Here is a 25259-nt window from a genome sequence, read left to right as displayed (position 1 = left end):
TTATAAAACAGAAAAATATAAATGTATATGTAGGAAATAAAAAATAAAAATACAGAAATATTTTCTTTCTGTACCTCAAAAAATAAATTTTGGGGGGCAATAACCTATTTAGAGACATTAAAAGTTTGACTATACACTCTAGAAAATATCCTGCTGCAAAAAAGTCAACCAATTCTTTGAAATCTGTGACTAGCAGCTAAACTTTTCGATCTAATAAATTTAAACATGCAGTCAGCTCCTTCAAAAGGTCATTATCTATTAATAAATTAAGTTCTGGCCATGGCAATAAGAACCTTAAAACCTAAATACAAAATACTCTAAGGTGGAATGCTTAGGAACACTGGAAAGTAAGAAAGATAAAGTACAGTATAGCTTCTTCAGAAAAAGACCCAACCACGCAAACAAGGCATTTTGCATGCAAATAAAAGTTGAAAGTAGTTACAATAAAAGCTACCTCCTGAGCCAGCACGGTGGCTCACGCCTGTAATCCCAGCACTTTGGGAGGCTGAGGTAGGCAGATCACCTGAGGTCAGGAGTTTGAGACCAGCCTGGCCAAAATGGCAAAACCCCGTCTCTACTAAAAGTACAAAAATTAGCCGGGTGTGGTGGTGGGCGCCTGTAATCCCAGCTACTCAGGAGGCTGAGACAGGTGAATCGCTTGAACCCAAGAGGCAGAGGTTGCAGAGGTTGCTCACTAGCCGAGATCACACCACTGCACTACAGCCTGGGCGACAAGAGTGAGACTCTGTCTCAAAAAAACTAAAACTAAAAATAAAAATAAAAAAAATTAAAAAAACTGAAACTAAAAAGACTACCTCCTCAAAAATGTAAGTCTGAAAAAAACAAAGTAGGTTCTCTTACAAAACGGAAGTACCAGAGTAAAAGTAAACCAGACTGCTCTAAGTGAAATTTAGACTTTAATAATTTAATTTCATTAAATAATTTAACCCTGAGTCTGAAAATTTTATAAACTAGCTATAATATTCTATAGCTACTTTATTTATTTATTTATTTATTTATTTATTTGAGACAGTCTCACTCTGTCACCCTGACTGGAGTGCAGTGGTGTGATCTCGGCTCATTGTAATAATCTCTGCCTCCCAGGTTCAAGTGATTCGCATGTCTCAGCCTCCCGAGTAGCTGGGATTACAAGTATGAAACAACATGTCTGGCTAGTTTTTGTATTTTTTGTAGAGACAGGGTTTCACTATGTTGGTCAGGCTGGTCTTGAATTCCTGGCCTCAAGTGATCTGCCCGCCTAGGTCTCCCAAAGTGCTGGGATTACAGGTGTGAGCCATCACACCCAGCCTCTATAGCTACTTTATAAAATCTTTAACAGGTAGTCAGTGAGGTTTTCATGATGTTTAACTTCACTTATTCATATTAATTCAATCTTCATTGAAATCAAAATACCAAATTCATCAAGAACAGACTGAATACAAGATATTAAGTTGCTTTTCTTCAACTTTAAAATATCTGGAAATGATATAGTTCTTAATCTACCCGAGATCAAAAATAGCGAATAAATAAATACAGGTGGGGAATTTTCCTGTTATTGGTTCACTAAGGCTAAGCATAAATTTGCTAAAGCTCAATTTTATTAATAGAAATTTACTTCATTCTGTAATGAGAAGTAATATCTTGAAAGCTACAGTTTTTAATGTATTATCACTACTAACATTAATTTTCTCCTTGTCTCGCAGTTATAGAAAATGATTTTCAAAATAAATTTCAAAAAAAAAGGTAACAAAATGAGAATACAATATGTGGAAAGGTGACTTGTATGTTTTTCTACCCAATCTGTACCCAATATGTACATTAATATTTATTATCCAATAGAATTATTACTAGATTTCATTTTCCTAAATTAGCATAATCTAAGCACTTCAACAGCCATTAACAGTCTTCCTTCTTGGCATATAAAATGATGAAACATTAGCCAAATACGTGGGCCACATAAAATAAAATCACCAAATTCAAATGAACTTCACATAAGTGACAGAAAGGATACTAGTTGTGAATATGCTATCTGAAATAAAACTAAAGAGCAAAACTGAAGTTTTCTCAGTGTGGGCAGAATCTGAAACACTGATCAACCAAACCTGGAACCCTGCCACACATGCAATCTAGAAAACATGCAGAAATGACCATATGGCTGCCCTGCAGAATCTGGAAAGAAACCAATCAAGAAGCTGACAAGAAAAACAAACATGCTTCTGACCAAATGAGGCCTGACAAAACTCTGTAACCTGAGGTCCATCAGGAATAACAAACCAAAAAATGTAGTCAGGCAGCTATTTAGGCATGATTCTCTAGGTTATAGCTTACCCAATAAACTTATGTCAAATGACACACAAGTTAAGACATTTAGAAGGAGGTCTTCAATCTATTTTCAAAGAAAACTCAAGGGAGTATCTTTGCATCAAGGTTGAAAAGAAAACTTCACTAATATGGCTACAAGAAGCCTGGTAACAAGCACTGAAAAAGTACACAACAAATTAAGATGGAGCTCTGATATTTGGAATATATTTTTTTAAATTACATATATGGCAAAAGATATTTTTTAAGTTCATTTTTTTGGGGGGTGGCAGAATGATAGTCCTTTAAGGAACTTTAGCAAAGTAGTAATTAGTAGAAGGATATTCATCAGCCTTATAAATTTCAAATGAATTCTGTTAATTCCAAACATCTAAAATCCACTGTGACTCATGAGTTCATATACTAAAGTAATCACAAAGTATTAGCAACTACAAAAACAATTAAAATAACTGACCAAAGGTGGAAAGTCATATTGTAAGCAAAAGGAACACAAATATTCCTCATCAGAAAACAACTTTCACAAAATTCTGTGAATTTAACTTCTAGTTAAAGCACAGAAGTTTGGAAAATTTTTTATCAAACGAGACAGACTCACTATTACATCTCAACTTATAAAGAAAAACTGTTTTTAACAAAAGCACAACAACAAAGGTTATAAAATGGGCTCTGTCTCCTTTTTTCTGGAGACAGAATCTTGCCCTGTCACCCAGGGTGGAGTGCAGTGGCACGATCTCGGCTCACTGCAGCCTTGATCTCCCAGGCTCAGATGAACCTCCCGCCTTAGCTTCCTGAGTATTTGGGGCTACGGGCAATTGCTACCACGCCCAGCTAATTTTTATATTTTTTGTAGAGAACAGGGTTTTGCCATATTGCTCAGGACGGTCTGGAACTCCTGGGCTCAAGTGATTTGCCTACCTCGGCCTCCCAAAGTGCTAACTAATATTACTGGTCAAACACCTTGATAATTAAGTAGGGAATAATTTCCTCAATATATGACATATAGGAAAAAGCATTTTCCCTCAAAATTTGCTTTTTATTTAATGAGAAATAGAGGTAACGAATAGAAAAATATTAACTCTTCAGTAGAGGATACTACTAAAATTTTTCACCTGCTTTTACTTGGGATTGATGTCCATACATACAGAAATACACAGACATACATAAAACACAAACATACATACTCACATACTCTCCATATTTGTTCACATAACAGTTTCACTTCAAACACTGATACAGAAACACAAACACTGTTAGAGTTTGAAGTGAAACCATTACCTTGACAAATATGGAGAGTGTGTATGTGTGTGTTTGTGTGTATCTCTATGTATATCTATGCAATATATGTAGCATTTTCTGTCCATTAAAGAGTAGTAAGTCAATATTCAAGACAGTTCCTTACATAAAAGTTTTGTCAAAGTATTCCAACAATATGAAGATGCTGACAGAATAGATTTTAACGACAGACAGACAGCAATGAAGAAAGCTGCTACACTTGAATGTCCCCTCCAAAACTCATGATGAAATTTAATTGCCACTCTAAGAGGTGGGACCATTAAGAGGCAATTAGGCCATGAGAGCTCTGCCTTCATGAATGCATTAATGTTATGACAAGAGCAGGTTGTTATAAGAGCTAGGTCAACCCTCTATTGCTCTCTTGCCTTTCTACCTCTGTCATGGGATGACACAGTATGAAAGCCCGCACCAAATGCCAGTACTTTGATACTGTACTTCCCAGTCTCCGCAACTGTGAAAAATGAATTTCTTTTTTGTGAAAGTGCCAGAGTAAAATTAAATCAGACTGCTCTAATATATAAGTGAAATTTAGATTTTAATAATTTAATTTCATTAAATAATTTAACCCTGAGTCTGAAAATTTTATAAACTAGCTATAATATTCTATAGCTACTTTATTTATTTATTTGAGACAGAGTCTCACTCTGTCACCCAGGCTGGAGTGCAGTGGTGTGATCTCAGCTCATTGTAATCTCCGCCTCCCAGGTTCAAGTGATTCTCATGTCTCAGCCTCCTGAGTAGCTGGGATTACAAGTATGAACCAACATGTCTGGCTAATTTTTGTACTTTTTGTAGAGACAGGGTTTCACCATGTTGACTAGGCTGGTCTGTGACACTCTGTTATAGCAATGCAAAACAGGCTAAGACAACAGCCAAACAAAAGTTCAAGGACAATACAGATGGTTCCACATTTACGATATTTCAACTTAGAATTTTTTGACTTTCTGATGTGTTTATCAGGATATAACCCCATAGTACCTAAGTCAAGAAGCATTTGGACTTACGATAGTTTGACTCACAATTTTTTTACTTTACAATGGGTTTACAGGGGTATTAAATGCATATTTGACTTAAAATTTTTTTTTTCAGGATGTAACCCCATTGTAAGTCAAGGAGTACTGGCATCTACAACATAATAATGTCACAAAATATCTCCATAAAACACCAAATGTAAGTGAGTTGGGAGAAAGCATAAAAAAGTATTGGGCCATAGTGGTATCAGCATCTGCGTGAGAGACAGCAAAGGAATGTACCCAGGCTTCTGATGGTCCAGAGAACAAATTCACTAATAGGTAAATGTAAAGGGCCAATCTAGAATAGTAGCTAAATTAGGAGGAGATTCCACACAATCTGATTTGCAAGTGAAGGCAAGATGACATCAACTCAATAAAGTCTGAGATACTAGAGCAATATGACTATGCTCATATCTAACAAAAAAGAACTGCTTCCAACATGGAATCCAACAGTGAAGAGAAATTACTGGGAATCTAATCAAAATTGAGCAGACAGAAACAAAGAAAAGAGAAGGTTGAGAAAAAGTTGGACAATGGAGTCAGGGAGACAGCAGAATCGAGAATTTTTTTAAAAGTCATTTTACAAAAACAATAAAAGTGGGAGCACTACAGCCTTGAAGACAGAAATGGTATCATGAACTATCCACCCTATTAAAAAGTACAAAAAAAATCATTTTACTTAAAAAAAAAAAAAGAATAGCAGATTCTTCCTAAAGTTATCATAAGGGAATAAAAGCATACAGAGAATAAAAGATGTCCCTATGAATAATGAAAGCATGCCAGAAAGACATACCCATAAAAGATGAAAATTGTGACCTAACATTTCAAAGTAAGCTAAAAATCCTTTTTTAAATGACAACAGTGATGAAAAATCTCAGTACTTAAAAAATACTCAGAAATGATGTGTTTGACAGCAAGGAAGATATGAAAACAGGTGATCAAACTCAGGAAAAACTTAGAAGAGATATCAAAACTTATTTTAGGGATGAAGTCTAAGTTACAAGAAACACAAGAATGAATAAACACAATGGGTAATGCCTTAACAGAAATAGGAAATGGTAAGAAAAAAACTATAGAATTAAAAAAATGAGGAGACAAGATTTCAAGAGAAATTAATATGTAACACAGGCAAAGAAGGTCCAACATATGTGTATAACAGGAGTCCCTCAAGAAATCACCAAAGGAACAAAACAAAAAATACTAAAAACTGTAATTTTAAAAACTCTCCTAAAATAAAAGATAACTTGAAAGACACACTGAAAGGACATACTTATACCTGGGGAAAATAATCAACATACCAAATATATTTGATAAAGCTAAAGTGATCTTCAAGTATAAAGGTCACAGATTAAAAAACCTATATCTGAGTTCTTGCTATAGAAGAACTAGCAAGAACTTATGGAATATTATTCCTATGAGTCTTTCCTGAAAATCTATTAGAGAATGCTCTTCAGTCAAAAGCCTGGAAAGGAATTAACCTAAGAATGGTGGAAGGTGTGAGTCATTCAGTTAGCACCTTTGACGGAGAAGAGAGTAGCAGTATGTTCAGTATCTCTATGGGCAAGTCTTCCACCACTAAATGGAAGAAATGACCATAGAAGGATAGTAAAATTATACTGTTTCCCTCTCAACACACTTGAATTTAAGACTATAGATTTCCAGAATGTCTGATAACTAAATGTGAGTTATTAAATTCTTTCTAGAGTCAGATATATATATATACACACACATATCTATGAGAGAGAGAGAGAAGAGAGAAGAGAGACAGAGAGAAAAATAAATAAATAAATAAATTTTCATATTCCTCCAACGTCATTGAATTGGCTAACCTTAGAGAGATAAGTTTTCTTCCTAAATAACCTAGTAAAGAAATCAGCTCCCACTCAATCTAGAGGGGAAAGTAACTAAAATTGGAGGATTCACACTAAAACCATCAACAGATTTTTGCCTATTCTCTCCCTCCAAGCCTGACACTCACAAAGTTCCAAGTGCATCCTATGGAAGTCTATAGCAAGAACCAGGAAGGGATTAAGAAACAGTAGTTCCTTTTATGGAGAAAGATATTTACCATGAGAAATCATGGGATAATGGGCTAAGGGGGTTGAAGAAAGGGCCACATAGAAAAGATAAAAGCCTTCAGGAAGATCTTCTCCTTGCAATGGGGTAAATCTAGAAGGGCCTCTTAAGGAACAAAGAGAACAACCAGGCTCCTTCCACACCACCGTACCCTCTACTGGACATTGTCAATAAAGAATAAAGTATCCCTAAAATTATTTTCAAGGCCAAGAAAAAGCTGATTATGACTATTAATATTATGGAATCTCTACAAAAGGACAATCAAATTATGCCATGTAAAATAATGTATTTAGATAGCTATATGCCTATAATTTCTCTATTCTGAAAAGTAACATTCAGAATTAGAATGTTACTTTTCTAATTGGCAAATTATCAGCATTGTTATCTCCTATTTGAATAAACAGCAACAGCTAAATATAATACAGAAAACACAACAGTATCCTAGACAAGTGAATAGCCCTTCTCATGATATCTAAACTGAAAAGTTGTAGAATTCCAAATCCAAATATATTTTAACACACAATTTATAAACAAAAGATTCAAGCACTTAAACACTTTGATTATGTAATAATTACAAATTAGCTTGTAACTGCCTAGTAATAGGGTGAAGAGTTAAATCCATGGTTAAATGTAGAAGAGATTAACAGGAAAGGCTTAGGAAAAAGAATAACTACTTAACCTAAGGTATGACTGCCAGTGAAGCTAATCTACTGCTGCAAAGCAAATGATAAATAGAAATCTGTACTGAAATATGTCTGGATACCACTGATTTGCTTAATGCAAAATAATCTAGTAAATTTAAATATAGCCTACAAGCTGTATTCTCCCCACGCCCACATTGTGTCCCCAAATCCAGCAATGGTGAATATGTTGTTTACTAGGAAACACAACTAGCTACACTTTTCTAGAGTAAACCCAGAATAACTAGATTTAACAGAACAAAAGCTTCAGAAATACAGAAACACAGATGTTTATTCTACCATTTACTTTCATATATATTGACACCAAAGAATCAAATATGTAGCTGTGAAGCAGCAGTTTATCCAAAATTAAATGCTTCATAAAGTTGGAAATGGTCAAAAGCTGCAGAAAATATCCTGAAGGAAAATGTCTTATACAAATCACAGTTTTGCAGAGTTCATGAGTAAAACAGAATACAGTAAAACACCAGTCTATGTCTGCATACACAGAACACCTTCCACCTCAACAATTCTACAAATATTGTGTGTAAAAGATTGCCAGAAAGTGTTGCCAAGGACTGGGAGCAACTGAAGAAATAGAACAACCAGCAGCATAAACAGGTGTAGAGCAAAGTGTCATAAAATATTGGAGGATAGCATTATGCTTTATTTCTCTAAAATAGCCACAAAACTGGGCATTATTATCTTAGTCAAAAAGAGTCAATTGATATTACTGATTGAATTGTGCTTCAGTCAAAATGGCACTGTCCAGGAGATACAAACAGACTACAGTCACAAAGTTTGAGTGTTTACTGTATTTAAATTTTTCTCCTCAACGAACAATTAAAGAGCACTATTCACCCTAAGTGACCAAGAAATGAGTGAATTAATCTCACATGATAGTTTTAGATACAGTCTGAATCATTAACAATACCTAGAATAGCTGGGGCATTTGGAATACAAAACCGAATAATACCTCCAGATGTACTGGACTCATCTCAAAGTAGGAGGAAAACAAAACCACACCAAGTCAGATAGCTCCAGTGGATTTTTTCCTCTCCTTTCTCTCTCCCTTCACTTCTGATTACATTTTTAAAATCCTTTCAATGTATGTAGTATCACCAGGTGACAAGAACTGGACTATGCATGTTAGGAGCATTATAAATAATGTAGCTCACTTATTTCTCATGGAAATGTCCCATCACACACTTGTATCTCTCTCTTTTCACCTGTATCTCAGCTATTTTACTTTCACTCTAGAATGAGAGAGGAGAGGAAAAAAACTAACATTCCAAATCTGTTTACTTTGGACTTAAATGATTAATGCAAGACTTATCTACCAGGAGGTATGTTCCTAAAAAGCAAGAATGTTGTCATATTTTCATTTATCTGACACCTAGTATATCTACTTACAAAACATTTGTTAAACTTGTGGATATCACATGTGGTCTCCTTAGCCTTTACTATGAAATAAATATTCAAAAATTTAAAATCGCCTATTCTGGACCTCTATGCCAAAGCAGACTTTTGGGAAGAGCCTCAAGTAGAATAGCTCCATATTTCTTGTTAATATTCTTTATGTGAGGCTCATCAAAAATCACTGTGAATAAAGTACAAGACAGTGAAAAAAACAACCTGAATTCAGGTCCAATTGTCATTCTATTTTCCTCATTTATATAAAAGACTACGATTTCTATGCTCTGACATTTTACAAACACAAACATAGAATGGGTTGATGGAGTGTCTCTTGTACTGACAGAGGCAGTGCCAACACAAAATTAACCATACTTGTCAATGTGACAGATTAGACAAGGAATTCAGGAATGCCCAAGGTTAATTTTCAAAGTGGCTCCAACAGCAGCAGCTAGTGGACTACCTCCTTCAAACTCTAAAGTACAGTAAGGGTGGTAATGCTAGCAGCTACAATTTAAAATTATAGCTTTATTTTTATAAAAAGTTAGTGCCTTATCACAATAAAAGCCCAATATGCATTTTCTGACAGACAGATTGCTTTTCACATGATCATTTAGGAATTCAGACTTCATTCATCTTATGGCTCCACCATTCCATTAGGGCCTTGGTCAGAGTCCTTTGCTAGATTCTCTGCATCCAGTTGGCAGATGAGGGAAAAGAAAGAATGAGGAGGACCAAATGAGAATTTTTAAATTGAACAAGAATGAAATTGTTCTTTATCATTTAGCCTTATCTAACTGCAGCAGAGGTCAGCAAAGAAAAAAATATATAACTGCAAAGGGGGCCAGAAATTAGAGCCTAGAAGTAGGCTCAAGAGGGAGAGAAAAGAGGATTAGGTGAACAAATAGCAGTCTACTATAGAAGACTTTTTGTATTATTAATAACTCTATTTGTCTAAATTACTCTTGGAGACAGTCTGAACTAAATTTTAAAGTGACTCCCACTGCATAACCATCATAATCTGTCACCATAAATAAGAAAATCTAACTTAATCACCTACTTTACTCTCCACATTAGGTTTTTAATGACATTTGGTTATTTTCAAAAGTCGCATCTACCCCTAAAAGACAGATTCACTCCAAGAGTATTCTAAACAAAATTCTCCAAAGACATTAAAAAAAAAAAAAGGACTTCAAAAAGACTAGAAAACATATATAATTCCCCAAGGTGATCTCTTGGAATAGGTTTGAAGAGCAGTACACTGTTTTTCTTAAAGGGTGGTCAGGACTCTGATAACTTATTCAAAAGTTCTTCAGATTTGTCAAAGCAAGGTGGTATGTATTTTCAAACCGATGATAGTAAGTGTGTATTAATAACACACCTGATAGAAAAAAAAAAACTCTTTGCTCATCAACATTAAAATATGTAACACCAGTTGAACTTTCTGGATCCTTTTAACATTATAACCACAAAAACCTTATTGTAAACTGTAAACTCTTGTCAACAGAGACTCCAGTGCTGCCTTAGTTATAAGTTTTGGGATTTGGGGCCAAATGGAGATGAAAGACTATATTCTCATATACCAAACATCATCTTACTGAACGACTACTACTTTCTCTCCAAAAAGCATTATGTCTATCATTCCCATCTCATCTCCAAGAAGACTCTCATTCTCTTGGTACTGTTGTTCTCAATTTAATATCATGAGGAAAATAATCTAATTGAAATCATACAAAGATAGTGAGTTTCAAAGATGTCTTTTCAGAGATATGCATTTTAAAAAATAGAATGGTGGCTCACTCCTGCAACCCCAGCTCTTTGAAAGGCCAAAGCGGAAGGATCACTTGAGGCCAGGAGTTTAAGAATAGCCTGAACAACATAGTGGAACCCCATTTCTTAAAAAAAAAAAAAAAAAAAAAAATTAGCCAGGCATGGCAGCATGCACCTGTAGTCTTAGCTACTCGGGAGGCTGAAGTGGAAGGATCGCCTGAGCCCAGGAGTCTGAGGTTACAATGAACTATGATTATGCCATTACACTCAAGTCTGGGCAACAAAGCGAGACTCTGACAATAATCAATCAATAAGTGACTGTCAACTCAAAAGGATCTCTAAGTAGTAAAATGTCAGGCAATGTGTTAGAGTGAAATAGAAACATTCAAGTAGAGAAATATATTTGGTGGGCAATGAGATCCCAAACAGTCCAGAATTCCTTCCCTCAAGAAACCGACATTTCAGATGCAATGACAAGTGTCTTAAATAGTGACAGTACAATGTAAAGGTGTAAATATAGTGCTTTGAATATTCAAAGAAAGTCACACTTGTCTTTACCTGGAAACGTTAGGAATATTTTGCAGAAAAGCATGATATTTGAAAGCTGTTTGCAAAGAACAGTTAGGGGTTTTCAGGCAAAAAGCATGTATATTAGAGGCACAAGTATTCCTGACAGGAAAAATACACCCAAAGAAAGTGAGTTCAGTTTGGCAGGAACACAAGGTACACAGTGGAGGATAGTGAGATGAGTCTTTTACCCCCAATTCACCAAGGAACCAACAGAAATTTGTCATCAAAATCAGTGTGTGTGTTGTGTTTTTTTTTTTTTTTTAAGAAAAACTGTGCTTATAAAAGTATAATGATTACATTAAAGATGCAAGACAACTGGCATGGGAAAAGACTTAAGAGGTGACAATTCCAAAAGTCCAAGCAAGAAGTAATAATTAGGACATGGAAAGAATGAAAAAAAAAACAAACACCATGTTCAGGAAATAATTCTGAGGAAGTAATACAAGATATAGTGACCACAAGGATGGGAGAAATGAGGGAGGAGAAAAAGTCAAAGATTATGCTAGTAGAAAGTAAGAACTCAATCCAATGACATTCTAGGTCTGAATATCTCTTAACCATAAAGGCTGTGTTCCATAGTGCCAACAAAAGAAGAAACCAACTCCATTTCTGTACCAAGTCTCTGAGTGTAAATTTAAGTCATTCAATACTCTTATCTTGATAACTATGCTTCTAATCATATCTTATTACATATGAATCTTTAAAACACATGACTCAAACTTGCAATTAAAATCTGTTGAATTTTACTAGTTTTAATCTCAGTAACACAGAAAAATACACTAGGTCACTTTTTCTTTTTTCCTTTTTTTGAGACGGAGTCTTCCACTGTCACCCAGGCTGGAGTGTAGTGGTGTGATCTCGGCTCACTGCAAGCTCCGCCTCCCAGGTTCACGCCATTCTCCTGCCTCAGCGTCCCAAGTAGCTGGGACTACAGGTGCCCGCCACCCCACCCGGCTAATTTTTTGTGTTTTTAGTAGAGACAGGGTTTCGCCGTGTTAGCCATGATGGTCTTGATCTTCTGACCTCGTGATACGCCCGTCTCAGCCTCCCAAAGTGCTAGGATTACAGGCGTGAGCCACTGCGCCCAGCCACACTAGGTCACTTTTTCAAAGCATGTAAATTGAATACGAATTCCTGTACTAAGAGGGTATGATATATTCTGTTTTGTGAAAAATAGGTTGAATACACTTTAAAACTTTTTATGCAGATGGCAACAGGATCAAGAAGAAGATAAAAACCATGAGCAAAACATCTAAAGACAGTTATAATGATACTTTAAAAAATTCAGATTTGTAAACTTGTAGAATGTGTAAGGATCATGTCTGTTTTAACTTGCCATACAGAGGTACCAATTATAAAAATACCCATTTCCAGCCAATAGAAATGCAGTAATTACACTTTTCAATGCTTGTTTCAAGTTTGAATTTAAATACCAACATAATCTTCCACTCAAAAATTACAAAGCCAACTCCAGCAGAGAAAATTATGATGCATTTGTTAAGAAAATTAAACTGCAGATAACAGGATTGCCATTCTAAAATTATATTATATGATTCAGAAGAAAGGATTTACATCTAAACTGATTTATTTTTCTTCAAACCCACACACAACAAACTTATATCTTACCAAATAACTCTGAGGTAAACAGTTTAGTCAAAGCGTTCAGCATTGAAGAAATGCTTCCAGGAAGGAAATATAACACTATAAATAGTAAACTTCCCCTAAATCACAAGGAAGACATTCAGGAATATGTCTAGTTGGGTGTTCACTGGTTTTTTTAAATTCAAAGTTTCGGGATAGATGTGCAGGAAGGACGTGCAGGTTTGTTACAAAGGTAAATGTGTGCCCGTCATTGGTTTTATCTTATACGAAGTAAGCAAATCCTAAGTCACTAACCCTCAGTATATTAAAATTACCTAAAGTATTATGCAAAGGTGATAATGAACCTCTACTCTGTATGGAGAAAATGTCAGGAGCCAGGGATTATCCAGTGATTGCTGAAAAAGGAATGTGAACTTTAGGGTGCGCATGCTATTGCTCTTTCTCTTTCTCCCTCTCCTTCCTTCCCTCTCTATATCTCTCATACACATACATACACCATTTCTCTTGGTCCTTAAGTATACACAGAAACAATAAATTAAAATCAGCCTGTAGAAATATACAATTATACAGAAAACCATAATCTACAGCACTAATCATATTTGGAGTCTAATTACGCTTATTGCTCTGTCCCCTTGACAGTGACAAGAGTAGAATGTTTTGTCAAAGTTTTTCCTGGAAGAAGGAGAGAAATATGAAGCTGGTTAGGAATAATTTCCTATTATAAATGAAGTAATACTTTTTTTTAATAAGGACAAAATATTCCAGAAAAAGTCTTGGAATATTTATCCAATGTAAGCATATCTTTTCAGAGAAATGTGAGAAAATCATTAGTATATATGAGTTATTTCCCTTTTATGGGTTATTTGAATACCACATTCCTCAGAATTGTAAAACTCAAGACTAGAAAGGGAACGGAAAAGATGTATTCATGTTTGTTTATAATAGCTTCTTAGGATATTAATTTTGCTAAATTTCAGTAGAACATTTTATTCAGCAATGAGAAATTACACTATTCAGTTAATATGTTTTTACAACATCAGATGAACCTCAACCTTGTATAACTGACTTCCTAAAAAGTTTGTATAAATAACATTTTGTAAATTGGATCATTTTACTTGCACATAAGTTAGATACTGTGTAGAGCAAATAACCACCTCAAAATCTGCTTTACAGTTTAAAGTTTTGACATTACGGTGAAGTTCAAATTAATATATAATTCACATTCTCCTTACTTGGAGCTCAGTATTACCACAGTCTTTAGGAGGGACTACAAAAACATCAGAATTTTTAATTTGAAGAGCCCACCAAATTTTGGGCATGGATGGTTTAGTTTCTCTAAGTATAACAGACTCAGGGTCAGCAGTGGTGGCTCTCTATTACCAGCAGTTAGGAAGCCCAAAGTGAGAGGATTCCTTGAGCCCAGGAGTTCAAGACCAGTCTGGGCAACATAGGGAGACCCATCTCTACAAACACTAAAAAATTAGCCAGGCGTAGTGGTACACGCCTGTGGTCCCGGATACTCAGGAGGCTAAAATGGGAGGACTGTTGGAGCCCAGGAGGCTGAGGCTGCAGTGAGCCATGACTGCACCACCGCCATCAGCCTGGGTAAGTGAAACCTGTCTCAAAGAAACAAACAAAAATTCAGAAGCTGATTCCATGGAGCCTCACTAAATCAAAATTCACTTAATAGAACTTAAAATGTCACTTAGAAACTCACTCTGTGGAAAACTATCTTCTATCTTTTACAATGTGGACTATGCTGACATCACCCATCTTTATCCTACCTATCTCTACCAGCAAGAGCACCCAGCTCCTTCTATTTTGTGTGAAAGTCTAAATCAGTGTTTTTCCACCACCATCACTGAATAACAGGCCTTAAATGAACATAAAAACCATCAGTTAGGCCGGGCGCGGTGGCTCAAGCCTGTAATCCCAGCACTTTGGGAGGCCGAGACGGGCGGATCACGAGGTCAGGAGTTTGAGACCACCCTGGCTAACACGGTGAAACCCCGTCTCTACTAAAAAAATACAAAAAACTAGCCGGGCGAGGTGGCGGGCGCCTGTAGTCCCAGCTACTCGGGAGGCTGAGGCAGGAGAATGGCGTAAACCCGGGAGGCGGAGCTTGCAGTGAGCTGAGATCCGGCCACTGCACTCCAGCCCGGGCGACAGAGCAAGACTCCGTCTCAAAAAAAAAAAAAAAAAAAAAAAAAAAAACCATCAGTTACCTAAATCATTAGGCATTTTTACAAAATGGACAACACAATATACTCTATTAATTTTAACCTCTGTCAGATATTCACAGGAGTTGCATGCCCTGACAATCATTGTTCATGTAGCTGGGTTCAAATCACTGATGTGAACATATATAGCTAAACAGAAATCTCTATATAAACCCTATGTAAGGATTTAACAAATATTCACTGCAAGGCTGGCTTTCTAAACACCGGAAACCATGGTAGATGCTGGAATACTAAAAATGACATGGTATTATTTGGTGAAGCACAGATATGCACCAAAATTACCTTGAATACAGAGTTATAGAAACATTAAGATAAATGAAAAATCATAACTAAACTATTAAAGCCTCTAGAATCATTACATTAATTATGGAATAATACAGGGGGTCAAACAATCAAAGATTCAGCTACTGCACTATATATTTTATATTTTGAGGCATTTAATTCAATAATAGAATAATATTTTAAAATTACTGGTAAGTCCTTAGAGACTTACAAAGAGACTTAGACTCCTACACAATAATACTGGGAGACTTTAACACCCCACTGTCAACATTAGACAGATGAATGAGACAGAAAGTTAACAAGGATATCCAGGAATTAAACTCAACTCTGCACCAAGTAGACCTAACAGACATCTACAGAATTCTCCACCCCAAATCAACAGAATATACATTCTTCTCAGCACCACATTGCACTTATTCCAAAATTGACCACATAGTTTGAAGTAAAGCACTCCTCAGCAAATGTAAAAGAACAGAAATTATAACAAACTATCTTTCAGACACAGTGCAATCAAACTAGAACTTAGGATTAAGAAACTCACTCACAACTGCTCAGCTACGTGGAAACTGAACAACCTGCTCCTGAATGACTACTGGGTACATAACAAAATGAAGGCAGAAATAAAGATGTTCTTTGAAACCAATGAGAGCAAAGACACAACATACCAGCATCTCTGGGACACATTTAAAGCAGTGTGTAGAAGGAAATTTGTAGCACTAAAGGCCCACAAGAGAAAGTAGGAAAGATCTAAAATTGACACCCTAACATCACAATGAAAAGAACTAGAGAAAAGTATACATATGTAACAAACCTGCACGTCATGCACATGTACCCTAGAACTTAAAGTATAATTAAAAAACAAAAAAATCTGAAAAAAAAAAAGAACTAGAGAAGCAAGAGCAAACACGTTCAAAAGCTAGCAGAAGGCAAGAAATAACTAAGATCAGAGCAGAACTGAAGGAGATCAGAGACACAAAAAACCCTTCAAAAAATCAATGAAACCAGGAGCTGGTTTTTTGACAAGATCAACAAAATTGATAAAGACTGCTAGCAAGACTAAGAAGAAAAGAGAGAAGAATCAAATAGATGCAATAAAAAATGATAAAGGGGATATCACCACCAATCCCACAGAAATACAAACTACCATCAGAGAATACTATAAACACCTCTATGCAAATAAACTAGAAAATCTAGAGAAATGGATAAATTCCTGGACATGTACACCTTCCCAAGACTAAACCAGGAAGAAGTTGAATCCCTGAATAGACCAATAACAGGCTCTGAAATTGTGGCAATAATTAATGGCCTGCCAACCAAAAAAGTCCAGGACCAGACGGATTCACAGCCGAATTCTACCAGAGGTACAAGGAGGAGCTGGTACCATTCCTTCTGAAACTATTCCAATCAATAGAAAAAGAGGGAATCCTCCCTAACTCATTTTATGAGGCCAGCATCACCATGATACCAAAGCCTGGCAGAGACACAACAAAAAAAGAGAATTTTAGACCAATATCCCTGATGAACATCGATGCAAAAATCCTCAATAAAATACTGGCAAACCAAATCCAGCAGCACATCAAAAAGCTTTTCCACCATGATCAAGTGGGTTTCATTCCTGGGATGCAAGGCTGGTTCAACATACACAAATCAATAAATGTAATCCAGCATATAAACAGAACCAAAGACAAAAACTACATGATTATCTTAATACATGCAGAAAAGGCCTTTGACAAAATTCAACAGCCCTTCATGTTAAAAACTCTCAATGAATTTGGTATTGATGGGATGTATCTCAAAATACTAAGAGCTATTTATGACAAACCGACAGCAAATATCATACTGAATGGGCAACAACTGGAAGCATTCCCCTTGAAAACTGGCACAAGACAGGATGCCCTCTCTCACGACCCCTATTCGACATAGTGTTGGAAGTTCTGGCCAGGGCAATCAGGCAGGAGAAAGAAATACAGGGTATTCAATTAGGAAAAGAGGAAGCCAAATTGTTCCTGTTTGCAGATGACATGATTGTATATTTAGAAAACCCCATTGTCTCAGCCCAAAATCTCCTTAAGCTGATATGCAACTTCAGCAAAGTCTCAGGATACAAAATCAATGTGCAAAAATCACAAGCATTCCTATAAACAAATAATTGACAGAGAGCCAACTCATGAGTGAACTCCCATTCACAATTGCTAGAAAGAGAATAAAATATCTAGGAATCCGACTTACAAGGGACATCAAAGACCTCTTCAAGAAGAACTACAAACCACTGCTCAAGGAAATAAAAGAGGACAAAAACAAATGGAAAACCATTCCATGCTCATATATAGGAAGAATCAGTATCATGAAAATGGCCATACTCCCCAAAGTAATGTACAGATTCAATGCTATCCCCATCAAGCTACCATTGACTGTCTTCACAGAATTAGAAAAAACTACTTTAAATTTCATATAGAACCAAAACAGAGCCTGTATAGCCAAGACAATCATAAACAAAAAGAATAAAGCTGGAGACATCACACTACCTGACTTCAAACAATACTACAAGGCTACAGTAACCAAAACAGCATGGTACTGGTACCAAAACAGAGATATAGACCAATGGAACAGAACAGAGTCCTCAGAAATAATACCACACATCTACAAACATCTGATCTTTGATACACCTGACAAAAACAAGAAATGGGAGAAGGATTTCCTATTTAATAAATGATGCTGGAAAAACTGGCTAGCCATATGTAGAAAGCTAAAACTGGATCCCTTCCTCACACTTTATACAAAAATTAATTCAAGATGAATTAGAGACTCATAAAAACCCTAGAAGAAAACCTAAGCAATACCATTCAGGACATAGGCATGGGCAAGGACTTCATGTCTAAAACACCAAAAGCAATGGCAACAAAAGCCAAAATTGACAAATGGGATCTAATTAAACTAAAGAGCTTCTGCACAGCAAAAGAAGTTACCATCAGAGTGAAGAGGCAATCTACACAATGGGAGAAAATTTTTGCTACCTACTCATCTGACAAAGGGCTAATATCCAGAACCTATAAAGAACTCAAACAAATTTACAAGAAAAAACAAACATCCCCATCAAAAAGGGGGCAAAGGATATGAACAGACACTTCTCAAAAGAAGACATTCATACAGCCAACAGACACATGAAAAAATGCTCATCAATGGCCATCAGAGAAATGCAAATCAAAACCACAATGACATACCATCTCACACCAGTTAGAATGGCAATCATTAAAAAGTCAAGAAACAATAGGTGCTGGAGAGGATGTGGAGAAATAGAAACACTTTTACACTGTTGGTGGGACTGTAAACTAGTTGAATCATTGTGGAAGACAGTGTGGCGATTCCTCAAGGATCTAGAACTAGAAATATCATTTGACCCAGCCCATCCCATTACTGGGGATATACCCAAAGGATTATAAATCATGCTGCTATAAAGACACATGCACACGTATGTTTACTGCGGCACTATTTCCAATAGCAAAGACTCGGAACCAACCCAAATGTCCATCAATGATAGACTGGATTAAGAAAATGTGGCACATATACACCATGGAATGTTATGCAGTCATAAAAAGGATGAGTTCATGTCCTTTGTAGGGACATGGATGCAGCTGGAAACCATCATTCTCAGCAAACTATCACAAGGACAGAAAACCAAACACTACATGTTCTCACTCCTAGGTGGGAATTGAACAATGAGAACACTTGGACACAGGAAGGGGAACATCACACACCAGGGTCTGTCCTGGGGTGGGGAGAGTGGGGAGGGATAGCATTAGGAGATATACCTAATGTAAATAATGAGTTAATGGGTACAGTACACCAACATGGTACATGTACACATATGTAACAAACCTGCACATTGTGCACATGTACCCTAGAATATAAAGTATAATAAAAAAAAGATTACAATTCACTGAAGTTAAATGAATGTTAGCATTTTATAGCAATAAAGTATTTTAAAAATTAACAAAAAAGAATATTTTAAGATTAACAAAACAAGTATTAATTTTAATTAATTTCATTACTTTTCCTAAACCTCCCTATTTCCTAAAATTCCTACATACAATTTTATATGGTTTCTTATATCATTATAGTCAGAGGCCATAAGATTTTCTTCAGTGTTCCATATGTCCATAAAAAAGAAAAGTCACAAAATATGGTTCATTTAACATTGTTTCCTTTACCAAGAAGTTAACTATAACATGTATTTCATTGAACAGGAATATCTGCATAAACACATTATTTTTTGACCACACGTTTAATACAAAGTACAACTGGGCAAGTGTCCTAAAGATTAGCTAACACACCTGAATAGTAATTAAAGGCTATAAGTCTAATATTTTTTATAATTTGACATTATTTTATACAAATGAAGATACTCATAGCACATGATCAGGCACTGTAACTCCTACATAGACAATGTTCACAGCAGCATTGTTTCAACAGCAAAAACAAAAATAAATAAAACTCAAATGTCCATCAACAGAAGCATTCATGTAATACTATACAGCAATAAAAATGAAAGCCACAAAAGTAAACATTATGCCATCTATACAAAAATGAGAAACATACAAAATTAACATTTCATTTAGAGATACCTATGTACAAAGCAAATGACCAACACAAATTTCCAAATAATTACTTGAGAGGGTCAGGGTTCTTATGGGACGTCTAAAGTGTAGGCAGTATTCTAGATCTTAAGCTGGCTGATGAGTACACAGATATTCATATTTATTATCCCTTTTCCTTATAAGTACATGTCTATGTATTTTGGCAATATACAATACTTCATTTAAAAAAAAACAGTAAAAATGTGAAAGACTTCAAAAATGAAGACTACCATTTATGTATAACAATAAAATTATCATAAAAAAGTATACAAAGAAAACGCTGAGTTCTTTCAGTGCCCTATATAATCAGTATTAATAATCTAAAGGGTGATAATCCCAGTATGAAAAAAATAACAAGCTTTGACACAAAATCTGAACATCTGCTTTCCTGGCACTCTAAGTTAGACAAGGGTGAATATGTTGGCCACTCAATTCTGCCTCTTCATCTTTCATCTGTACTTAGATTTTTCTTTATCTTTGGATTTCTTTGGATTTCTGCCTCAGTCTCTTTTTACTCCTTTCTCTTTCGTAAAGATGTCTGGTATTTGGATTTGTGACTATTACTATAATGGCCATTCCTCTCTCAAGATCAGCTACGACTTCGGTTCTGAGTTCAGTCTCTTTTTTTTTTTTTTTTTTTTTGTGAGCACTATTAGTTTATTTTATTTATTTATTTATTATTTTTTATTATACTTTAAGTTCTAGGGTACATGTGCATAACGTGCAGGTTTGTTACATATGTATACTTGTGCCATGTTGGTGTGCTGCACCCATCAACTCGTCAGCACCCATCAATTCATCATTTATATCATGTATAACTCCCAGTGCAATCCCTCCCCCCCCCCCCCCCCCTCCCATGATAGGCCCCAGTGTGTGATGTTCCCCTTTCCGAGTCCAAGTGATCTCATTGTTCAGTTCCCACCTATGAGTGAGAACATGTGGTGTTTGGTTTTCTCTTCCTGTGATAGTTTGCTAAGAATGATGGTTTCCAGCTGCATCCATGTCCCTACAAAGGACACAAACTCATCCTTTTTGATGGCTGCATAGTATTCCATGGTGTATATGTGCCACATTTTCTTAATCCAGTCTGTCACAGATGGACATTTGGGTTGATTCCAAGTCTTTGCTATTGTGAATAGTGCTGCAATAAACATACGTGTGCATGTGTCTTTGTAGTAGAGTAATTTATAATCCTTTGGGTATATACCCAGTAGGGATGGCTGGGTCATATGGTACATCTAGTTCTAGATCCTTGAGGAATTGCCATACTGTTTTCCATAATGGTTGAACTAGTTTACAATCCCACCAACAGTGTAAAAGTGTTCCTATTTCCCCACATCCTCTCCAACACCTGTTGTTTCCTGACTTTTTAATGATTGCCATTCTAACTGGTGTGAGATGGTATCTCATTGTGGTTTTGATTTGCATTTCTCTGATGGCCAGTGATGATGAGCATTTTTTCATGTGTCTGTTGGCTGTATGAATGTCTTCTTTTGAGAAATGTCTGTTCATATCCTTTGCCCACTTTTTGATGGGGTTATTTTTTTCTTGTATATTTGTTTGAGTTCTTTGTAGATTCTGGATATTAGCCCTTTGTCAGATGAGTAGATTGCAAAAATTTTCTCCCATTCTGTAGGTTGCCTGTTCACTCTGGTGGTAGTTTCTTTTCCTGTGCAGAAGCTCTTTAGTTTAATGAGATCCCATTTGTCAATTTTGGCTTTTGTTGCCATTGCTTTTGGTGTTTTAGACATGAAGTCCTTGCCCATGCCTATGTCCTGAATGGTACTACCTAGATTTTCTTCCAGGGTTTTTATGGTATTAGGTCTAACATTTAAGTCTCTAATCCATCTTGAATTAATCTTCATATAAGGAGTAAGGAAAGGATCCAGTTTCAGCTTTCTACTTACGGCTAGCCAATTTTCCCAGCACCATTTATTAAATAGGGAATCCTTTCCCCATTTCTTGTTTTTGTCAGGTGTATCAAAGATCAGATGGCTGTAGATGTGTGGTATTATTTCTGAGGACTCTGTTCTGTTCCATTGGTCTATATCTCTGTTTTGGTACCAGTACCATGCTGTTTTGGTTACTGTAGCCTTGTAGTATAGTTTGAAGTCAGGTAGCGTGACGCCTCCAGCTTTGTCCTTTTGACTTAGGATTGTCTTGGCAATGCGGGCTCTTTTTTGGTTCCATATGAACTTTAAAGCAGTTTTTTCCAATTCTGTGAAGAAACTCATTGGTAGCTTGATGGGGATGGCATTGAATCTATAAATAACCTTGGGCAGTATGGCCATTTTCACGATATTGATTCTTCCTATCCATGATCATGATATGTTCTTCCATTTGTTTGTGTCCTCTTTGATTTCGCTGAGCAGTGGTTTGTAGTTCTCCTTGAAGAGGTCCTTTAGATCCCTTGTAAGTTGGATTCCTAGGTATTTTATTCTCTTTGAAGCAATTGTGAATGGAAGTTCATTCCTGATTTGGCTCTCTGTTTGTCTGTTACTGGTGTATAAGAATGCTTGTGATTTTTGCACATTAATTTTGTATCCTGAGACTTTGCTGAAGTTGCTTATCAGCTTAAGGAGATTTTGGGCTGAGACGATGGGGTTTTCTAAATATACAATCATGTCATCTGCAAACAGGGACAATTTGACTTCTTCTTTTCCTAACTGGATACCCTTGATTTCTTTCTCTTGCCTGATTGCCCTAGCCAGAACTTCCAACACTATGTTGAATAGGAGTGGTGAGAGAGGGCATCCCTGTCTTGTGCCAGTTTTCAAAGGGAAGTTTTCCAGTTTTTGTCCATTCAGTATGATATTAGCTGTGGGTTTGTCATAAATAGCTCTTATTATTTTGAGGTACGTTCCATCAATACCGAATTTATTGAGCGTTTTTAGCATGAAGGGCTGTTGAATTTTGTCAAAAGCCTTTTCTGCATCTATTGAGATAATCATGTGGTTCTTGTCTTTGGTTCTGTTTATATGCTGGATTACGTTTATTGATTTGCGAATGTTGAACCAGCCTTGCACCCCAGGGATGAAGCCCACTTGATCATGGTAGATAAGCTTTTTGACGTGCTGCTGAATCCGGTTTGCCAGTATTTTATTGAGGATTTTTGCATCGATGTTCATCAGGGATATTGGTCTAAAATTGTCTTTTTTTGTTGTGTCTCTGCCAGGCTTTGGTATCAGGATGATGTTGGCCTCATAAAATGAGTTAGGGAGGATTCCCTCTTTTTCTATTGATTGGAATAGTTTCAGAAGAAATGGTACCAGCTCCTCCTTGTACCTCTGGTAGAATTCGGCTGTGAATCCATCTGGTCCTGGACTTTTTTTGGTGGGTAGGCTATTAATTATTGCCTCAATTTCAGAGCCTGCTTTTGGTCTATTCAGGGATTCAACTTCTCTTTTTACTCTTTCATTTCTCCCAACAGCTTTCTTCTTCTTCATAGTGACCAAACTCCAAACTTTCTCTATAATTATCTGGATTAGTATTTTTGATAGGTATGCAGTCTTCATCTTCTTTTTCTTCAGAGCAGTGATGGGTTTTCTTCTTGTGTTTTTTCCTTGTGTGTGAGTGACTTGAATTTGAGTCTTCTGCCTGCTCATCTAGTACAACAGCATATTTTGCCTCCTGTTTGGGCTTTATCTTTCAGAACCAAATTAGATGGTTTATCCTGTTCCTTTTTATACTCCTTTAAATCACTCTTGTTGTACTTCCCACCTTTTCCTTCCATTTAACCTTTGTAGCAGACTGGCTAAAATCCATGTTTTCTTCTGTCATCTATAAGTACACTGTCCATTTTTAAGAAGGCTTTCTCACAGTCTTCTTCCTTTTCAAATTCAATAAAAGCATACATCTGTAATCCCAGCACTTTGGGAGGCCGAGGCAGGTGAATCACCTGAGGTCAGGAGTTCAAGACCAGCCTGGCCAACATGGCAAAACCCTGTCTCTACTAAAAATACAAAAATTAGCCCGGTGTGGTGGTGCACGCCTGTAGTCCCAGCTACTTGGGAGGCTAGGTGGGGAGAATCACGTGAACCCAGGAGGTAGAGGCTGTAGTGAGCCAAGATCACGCCACTGCACTCCAGCTTAGGCAACAGAGTGAGACTCCATCTCAAAAGAAAGAAAAAAGAAAAGAAAAGAAAAAGACAAGACAAGACAGAAAGAAAGAAAAAGAGAAGCATAACAGATGGTTTCTCCTGTCTTCCAGTCCCAGATAACTTTGTAACTTCTTATTGGCCCAAATCTAGAGAGTATTATATCCAGATCCTCATCTGTAGTCACTGGATTCAATTTACAAACACAGCAGATTTTTCTGGAGGTTTAATATCTGCATCAGGTAGGTGTCCTGCCATTCTAAAAGTAAAGCCTGAGTTTTAGCTTCTTTTTCTGCCTTTATTTCTTCTACTTCTTCAGCTGACCTTTCTTTGAAATGATCAATTTCTTCATTTGCATCAATTCTACCACTCTTTAATTGTTCCCTTGTAGGTTCTGGTGATAGATCAGGGATTAGTAAATGAGGAGTGCCATCAAAATGGATCATCTAAAATCACTGTATAATTTATCCTGATATCCTGATATGGTACAAAGTCCTTGTCAACAAAGGTCTCATTAATTTTCTTAATTATGTCAATGCCTTCTGTCACCTCACCAAATACTGTATGGTACCATCAAGGTAATCTAGATTTTCTCCTGTAGTGATAAGAAACTGAGATCCATGTTGATCACTGCCATTATTCACCAAGGACATTGTGCCTTTCTTCTTGTGTTTAACTCTTGGGACGTTTTCTGTCTCAAAAAAGCTTGCTTGATCACCATACAATTGGCCAAAAATAAACTCTCCTCCGTGACCAGTCCCTATAGAATCAACAGTTTGTATGACAAAATCCCTTTGTACACTGTGAATAAGGCAATAATTGTAATATTTTATTTTGTACAATCTCAAGAAATTAAAGCAGGCGAGTACCTTCTAGATGCTTGGCACTGCCATTACAAATGTCCTTAAACCGTGGTACCTGCTCTCAAAAAGTTCACAGTTGCAAGGCTGCTGCTCAGTGTATAAATCAACAACCACATTGCCCAAAGTAGTCTCCAGTAGAACCACCATGGCACCCACTCCTCCTCAGCTATAAACCCTGGGGAGGTTGCTAATATTTCTTTAAGGCAAAAACAAAAAGTCAATAGAAACTGAAGATAGGTAAAGTCTGATTATAAGAAAGAAAAATAGGGCCAGACCCAGTGGCTCACACCTGTAATCCCAGCATTTTGAGAGGCCGAGGCAGGCGGATCACTTGAGGCCAGGAGTTCGAAAGCCCGTCTCTACTAAAAATACCAAAAAATTAGCTAGGTGTGGTAGCACACTCCTGT

At 36.4% G+C, this 25259-nt stretch overlaps 1 protein-coding gene and 1 pseudogene across 4 annotated transcripts in view; both read right to left on the bottom strand.

Annotated features, from left to right (window-relative positions):
• GLCCI1 (glucocorticoid induced 1) overlaps window positions 1–25259 on the bottom strand; it is a 138374-nt gene that overhangs the window by 101807 nt on the left and 11308 nt on the right. The gene's annotated exons all lie outside the window — the stretch shown is intronic.
• Window positions 19325–25149, bottom strand: LOC117072959 (annotated as a pseudogene).

Source organism: Trachypithecus francoisi, unplaced genomic scaffold, assembly GCF_009764315.1.
Source record: "Trachypithecus francoisi isolate TF-2019V2 unplaced genomic scaffold, Tfra_2.0 Lachesis_group4, whole genome shotgun sequence".
In the NCBI taxonomy this organism is placed as follows: Eukaryota; Metazoa; Chordata; class Mammalia; order Primates; family Cercopithecidae; genus Trachypithecus; species Trachypithecus francoisi.
The sequence above is the reverse complement of the archived record's forward strand: the minus strand, read 5'-3'. Positions and strand labels throughout refer to the sequence as shown.